Consider the following 6490-nt stretch of genomic DNA (forward strand, 5'->3'; position numbering starts at 1 on the left):
GCGAGACATGGTCGAGCGAGCCATCGATCGCACTTTTAGCGAGATCATTCGATTGACTTTATCGCTTCGTCACAAGTGGGACCGAGTTTTATCTGAACTCGCGATCGCACGGAATACTGCTATCCACAGCTCCCCGGAAACCAACCCTACAATGCTCAATTACGGGAGACAACCGGAAGCCCCGTACACCCTCTGTAGACAGAGAGACGAGTTTGTAGCCCAGAAGGAAGACTTCCTTTGAATAGAGAAATGGAACGAGCATATGGAAAGTAACCGGTTCATCATTCAGGAGGCCAGAGAGATCGCCTCTAATGAATCCCTTAGACAGGCGAAGTATTACAAGCTTATGCCTTATGGCTTCGGGATTTAAAGAAGGGAATTGGGTATGGAAAAGGAACCGCATACTATCTAATGCGACACAGGGTATATCCGCGAAACTAGCGCCGAATTCCGTGGGCCCTTACGTGATCATCAAGGTACTCGGAGTCAATTCGTACCGCCTTGCCAACCAATAGGAAAAGGTCAAAGGATTGGTCCACGTCAAAGACGTCAAACCCTATTATGGACAAGACGAAACCCGAAGGCGAGATGACGACGATACCTCGACCACCGAGGGAGCTAGGGCGACGAATCACCCACCTATAGCGAGTAATGCAATATCCCACGAGAGCGAACGCACCATTACCGCGAATAATACGCCCCAGAGCGAGAACGCGACGAGTTTAAGCCACCCTCGTCGCACCCCTTCCGATCACCCTGATAAGACCCCGATAACAACCACATCGATTAGTACGGTAAAGCGCCCGCGGGGACAATCTCGCAAGAACGCGTTGACTATTTAGGACCCGTCGTGCCAACAAAGTCCACTTGTCTCCCCTCTTGTCGTCGTAAAAAGGGAGAGAGGGAGACCCCAGAGAACACCGACCGTTGATGAATGACGCCCTGCGAGTGAAGAATCCGGGAGACCAACGCAAAGGACCCCACCTTCAACCCCAGCGACGAAGGTCCTGGGCAGCCGAACAGGCGTCCACCTTCGATATGGAAGAAAAAGATTACCTATATTGACATGTAGAAATATTACAGGATGAAAATCACGCAGGAGCAGTTCGAGCAAGCGGCGGCCGCCCTCATAGGAACGGATTAGGCCCCGCCGTCAACGGAGTAGTGCACGCCGCCCTCCACATCATTGAAGAGTCAAGGAAATAGGAGGAACAGGCACGAGCACAAGCCAGCGAGGGCTCGTTATTAGTGCTGATTGAGGAGGTTGGCGAAGATGAGCCCCAGACTCCATCATCCGCACCAGGTGTCATGTATGAAAAGACCCCGTAGCTGCCAGGACCACCAGCTGGAACCAATCCGGCAGCAACGCCGAAGGATGAGCACCTGGACTGATAGTTCAGTCGTCGATACTGAATGGCGTCCGGATTTCCTCCACCACCTAACAGCGCCGGGTGGTCACTGGTCATGGAACGATATAGTAAAGGGCTTGAGGGAGGTGGAGCAAGGCTGGACCACCGTCAACGCACTTCAACGAGCCGTGTATGCTGAATTTCGCATTCACGGCCAAGGGACACCACCCTAGCAATCTAGATCACTGGAGTAATGTGGTGTCTCGTCGTCGCCAGTTCGCCGCAGCGTTACAGGAGGTGCAGTATCGATACCGCCAGGCCCTCAAGGGCCCGGCTGTCGACCGACCTTCGGCTACCAACCAACCTCCGGTGACCAAGGCACCATTATCTACCCCAACGGCGACCGTCAACTTAAACCAACGGAAGTGCGGGGTAAACCTGGTGGTTAATCTCACCAACGGTAGCGTGGACCAAGGCACGGGACCTATCCACATTAATCTGGTAGTGGGGTCCACGGATAAAGCACCTTCGGCAGAGATACTGCTGTGGTCCGCACCTAATCGGCGGGATGGGCTATCGTTAACCCCTAGAAAACGGGGACTTTCATGAGGTACCATGTCGCGGGCACAGTGGGAAGGATACAACATTTGCCACTACCCCGGCGTGACCTGCGCAGATCAGTGCCGTCACGCTCGGCAACATCCGGAGATCGTGGTCGAGAAGTTAGATTGGGAGGTGCGTGGACACCCTCGTCTGAACGAGGAAGGATATGAAGAGCCAGCCCTCGGACACTCCCGACCAACTTTGTAATGGTACTTGCCCCTGTGGGCAGGATCTACCCCAGGTCATACCCGGTCAATAAATGGTGTACCAGTGAACGAAATTCCGCTCTGCTCTTTATTTAACTTACCTGAACGCGAGTAGCGCAAATGATTCTCTCGTCGCGGATCCCGAGGGTCCAAACTGGAAGAGGGCTGCGACGGTAAACATACAGTTTGCGCTATCGTCTCGATCGCGTGGCTGCCTGCGAGGGCAGCACCTACCGGTCGGGGAAGTAAAAAGGGAACTCGGTCCGAAATGGGGTGGAATGCGCGCGAACAAAGAAGGACGAGTAATAGAGTATCTCTGGCACCGGTAACAGCGTGAAGGAGTAAGAGAGTACCTCTGGCACCGGTAACAGCATGAAGGCGTAAGAGAGTACCTCTGGCACCGGTAACAGCGTGAAGGAGTGAGAGAGTACCTCTGGCACCGGTAACAGCGTGAAGAAGTGAGAGAGTACCTCTAGGATCGGCAACAGCTTTGTTGTTGCTGTTATCTCGTTACGCAGTTAACACTCCATCGTAGGCCAGCCACGAAGTCGCAGAATCTACCCGGTGGAAGCAGCAGGGCGATTGAGGTGGCCTCGTTTTTGTTGTGGAAAAGTGTCAACCTGACCCACGTGTCGAAAGGCGACGCCGAACTGTTTCCGCTGATAGCACGACTAATCATATAAGGTAAGATAACCAGCTTCGCGTTATGATTTTTGTTAATTGAACGCGCGTAATATCTCCACTTTCCCCTCACGTCTGCAAATATTAAGAAACCGATAGCGAGCGAGTATGCGAGCGAATTGAATGCCCGGTGTCGAGTAAATGGCAGCATGCAATTCTATCGCATGTTTAGAATAAATGTTTTCACGCCGGCCAAATCTTTTGTAAGAATAGTTAAAATAAACGACTGTGTTATCCAAACAATAATTTACTTTCGTCCTTTGATATTATTTAGTTGGTTGACTGTTACCTGTCCTTCCCCACTCCTTTTTAATTAGTTAAGAAAATTATTCTTTCGTTCTCATCGAGCGCATTCCGGCACGACTGCGCATTATATGAGTCAAAAGAATTAACATGGAATTCATACCCCATTACAATAGTTTAAATAAAACATTATATTTTCAATATAAAAAAAGTGTCCTCTACGAGGAAGCAATAAATCTTGTTTATAAATAAGAAGTCATTGGTATAAAATTTTTTATTATTCCTATAAATCGAATATCTTGTTTATTATTAATTGATTATTAGAGAGGTTAGATTTCACTTGAGGGAAGTGTGGACGTGTCTTCGATGTGAGCGTGAGTTTTGGCGAGGAAGTCAAAGAGGAAAAGTGTTTGAGGAGAGAAATAGAGGTGAAAAGAGCGTGGAGGTGGAGGAGGAGTGGAGAGGAGAGAGAGAGGCCAGGAGAGGAGCAGGAAAAAGCCGAGAGAAAGGAATAAAGAAAAAAAATAAAAGTTGAGGTTAAGAAAGAAAATCAGAAAGCGGGAAAGACAGGCAGAGAGGAGGGGCGGTAAGAAGTAAAGGCAGAGACAGAAAAGGTAAGACAGGGAATAAAGGTGGGATCACGGGTAGTTATAGAGAATCGAATTAAGGTGTACGAGATAGGATGGAAAGATTTGTGACAACAGAAAAATTAAGAGATAAAGGTGTGGAAGGTTGGATGAGAAAGGCCCAGAGGAGGAAAAGAAGAAAAGAGTAAAGGTGGCGAGAATATTAGAGGAGAAATGAGGGAGGCAAAGAGATGCAAGAGTGAGAGCGAGGGAAGCGAGATGGACGGGGAGGGGGGAGAAGGACTGAACAACACGGTAAGAGAAGGGGGAAAAAGTAGTGGTGCAGAAGAAATAATGGAAAAGATACGGACAGACATAAGGGAATTAAGAGAGGTATGGGAGGAGGAAAGGAAAGAATGGACAGAAATGTTTAAAGAAATAATGGGAAAAATGGAAAGAATGGAGGCAGAGGGGAAAAGAAGAGAAGAAAGGTGGGAGAAAGAAATAGGAAAAGTTAGGAAAGAACAAGAAAGAGAGAGAAGAAAGAAAGAAAGAGATGAAAGAAGAAGGAGAAAAAGCAGAACGTAGAGAAAAGAAACTGCAGGAAAAATGGGGAGAGAAGATGGACCAGTTGGAAGAGGAATGCGTGAAACTAAAAGAAAGCATAGAAGGAGGAAACAAGAAGCAAAGAGGAACAGAAGTAGGCAATAAGGAAGAATTGGAGCATATGAGAGAAAAAATGGATAGAGAAAGTAGGATAAACAATATAATAGTGACAGACCTAAAGGGTGAGTTAAGATGGGAAAAGAAGGGGGAGGCAGAGGTCTGGTTAAGGGAGGTACTAGAAATGAAAGGAGAGATAGTGAATCTGAGAAGAATAGGAGGAACAACGGAGAGAGATGAGCGGAGAGAAAGAAGAAAAAACATGTGGCAAATTAGATGCGCGTCATGGGAACAAAAAGAAGGAATTATGAAGAAGAAAAAGAATTTGGCATAGAAAAAGATATACATAGATCAGGACTGGACGTGGAAGCAGAGAAGGATAAGAGAGGAAGTAAGAAGGAAAGAAAAAGAAATAAGAAGTAAAGGTAAAGAGGTAAAGATGTGGCATAACGGGGTGAAATCAGAGGAAGAAGAATGGTGGTGGAGCGAGAGAGAGGGAAAAATGGTAGGAAAAGGGGTGGAAGGGTTTCGAAAGCAATAGGGATAAAGGAGAGAGAGAGAAGAGAAGGGAGACAGGGGGGAGGAAGGCAGTAAAAATACTATTCTGGAACGTGGCGGGGGTGAGGAGCATGGAGGAAGACGACTGGGAATATGTTAGGGAATTCGACATAATAGGGCTAACGGAAACCTGGGTGCTTGGCAAGGGGCAAAAACTGGTGTGGAGAAACAACTGAAAGGGTACAGTATAGAGTGGAGGGATTCAAGAAGAGAAGGAAGAAGGGGGATAGAAATAGGGGGAGGAATAATGGCGGTAAGAGAGAGGAAAGGGATGAATAAGGTTGAATGTAAGAAAGAAAGGATAAGTGAGGTAATAGTAGGAGAAATAAAGATCGGAGGGAAGGAATACATGATAGCATCGGTGTATATGCAACATGAGAAGAAGGAAAACTATGAATACCTAAGTGAAGAGATAGAGGAGAACAAAGGAAAAACAATAATTATAGGAGGAGACTTCAACGCAAGAACAGGAACCAAAGGAAGGGAATGGGAGACAGAAGAAAAACTAGAAGAAATTAAGGCCAAGGATAAAGTGTTAAACGCAGAGGGAGAAGAAATAATAAAATGGCTAGGAGAAATGGGCTTAGTGATAACGAATGGGAGAAAAGAAGGAGATGAAGAGGGAGAAATAACATATGTAGGAGCGAGAAAATGTCAACGATAGACTATGTAATAGGTAACGAGGAAGGTGATGAGGCGATAAAAAAGGTTCAAATAAAGGAGAGGGTAAAGTCGGACCACTTACCAATAGAGGTGGAATTGGGAGACAAAATAGCGGAAGAAAGAAAAGAAGAGGAAGAAAGAATGATAGACGACTGGACTGAAGAAGGTATAAGGGAGTATCAGAGATGGATAGATCCAATAGAGGGAACAGATAAATGAAAAGATATAAAAAATAGAGTGAAGAACGCAGTTGTAAAAAAGAAGATAAGGAAAAAAAAAGGATCAAAAAAAAGCTGGTGGAGAAAAGAATGTAAGGCAAAAAGGGATAGGGTGATGGCAGAGTTAAATAAGGTAAGAAAGGGGGAAGGAGACAGAAGCAAATATTTAGAAGCAAAGAGAGAATACAGAGAGGAAATAAGAAAAACAAAAGAAGAGGAAGGGAAAAGATTGGCAGAAGAAATAAGAACAGATAAGACGAGAAGAAAATTCTGGGATAAAGTGAATAGCAATAGGAAGAAAAGAATTGGATTAGATGAAAATATAGGAAAAGAAGAATGGATAAAATACTTCAAGAAACAACTGGGAGAGAAAGAACAGGAAGAAAGTAAAGGGGAAGAAACCGAAGACAGCGAAGGAGAGGAAGGTGAAGAAATCAAAGAAAGAGAAGTAAAAGAGGTAATAAGAAAATTGAAAAAGAAAAAGGCGACAGGAGAAGATGGTATAGCAAATGAAGCTTGGGTGGAAGGCATGGAAGGCTTGATAAAAGATATGACAAAATGCTTAAATGGAATATGGAACGGAGAAGGATATCCGGAAGAATGGAGAAAGGGAATAATAGTACCAATATATAAGAAAGGGAGGAAAGAAGAAGTAGGAAACTATAGAGGAATAACGCTGATGGACACGGGATATAAAATATATGCGGAAATACTGAGAAAAAAGCTGGAAAGAGAACTAG

Source organism: Phymastichus coffea, unplaced genomic scaffold (assembly GCF_024137745.1).
Source record: "Phymastichus coffea isolate CEN01 unplaced genomic scaffold, Cenicafe_Pcof_1.1 PCOF00009, whole genome shotgun sequence".
Classification (NCBI taxonomy): domain Eukaryota; kingdom Metazoa; phylum Arthropoda; class Insecta; order Hymenoptera; family Eulophidae; genus Phymastichus; species Phymastichus coffea.